Source organism: Papilio polytes, unplaced genomic scaffold, assembly GCF_000836215.1.
Source record: "Papilio polytes unplaced genomic scaffold, Ppol_1.0 DF822178.1, whole genome shotgun sequence".
NCBI classification, from domain to species: domain Eukaryota; kingdom Metazoa; phylum Arthropoda; class Insecta; order Lepidoptera; family Papilionidae; genus Papilio; species Papilio polytes.
This window is the reverse complement of record NW_013527026.1, coordinates 5,013,657-5,014,673: the sequence shown is the minus strand read 5'-3', so window position 1 is coordinate 5,014,673 and position 1,017 is coordinate 5,013,657.

The following is a 1,017-nucleotide window of genomic DNA, read 5'->3' as shown; positions in this document are numbered from 1 at the left end:
GAATAATTCCAGAGGGTATATTAAAACCATTCTTATCTCGCTGATTAAAAGAAAAATTATGAAACAAAAGAATGAAAAAAACACTAATAACTGGACTTTTGTTATATATACTAATATTGTAAAGAGAAAATATTTGTATTTTTGTATGTATTGAAATTACTCAAAAACTACTGGACCGATTACAAAAAATTCTTGCACCATTAAAGAACTATGTACACTGAGTAACATAGGCTATATTTTTCCATTTTTGACCTTTTTCCCAAAAGAAGGAGGTAATCAATTCGTCTGTATGTTTTTTTTACTTTTTTTTAATTTCACGCGAAGTCCACATTTGCAGATACATTGCCCATTTTTACTTCCCCCCCTGTAATGATACAAAATTCGGGGAAACGGTACGGCTTCCAATTATCTTTGAATTTTCTAAGTAGAGCGATAAGTCAAATGGAGGAATTTATTGTTAAAGTTTTCGAGGGATTGATTTATTTATGCAAAAACAACCCCCACCCTTGGCGATAGAATTGGTAAACATAAGTCGAAGTCCTCCACGCGTACTCGGAAATCATTCTTACATATTACTTGAATACACTTTACTGCAAAAACATCGGGTTATTAGAATATTTCACTTTTCAAAGAAAAACAGATGAACTAAAATTTTCACAAATCGATTGCTAATAAATTATCTTACTTCATACTAATATAATAAATGCCAATGTTTAGATGGATGTTTGTAAGAGTTTGTAGCCTAAACGTCTGAACAGATTTCGATGAATGTTTAAGATGATAGTCTAGAAGAACACGTAAGCTACTCACATTTTTTTAAACCAAGCGGACGGAGTGGCGGGCGAAAGCTGGTAGTGGTAGTGCCCGCTTTAACATCTTAGCACTGCAGGGCCGGCACGCCCCCAGTAATACCACGACCACACAGAAGACAGGCGTGAAAAGGAAGCAATTTTGTGTTTCGTCTGATGAGTGTGGTGCCGGAGGCCTAATTGAAGTCCTTTTCTCTTTCCACCCTTT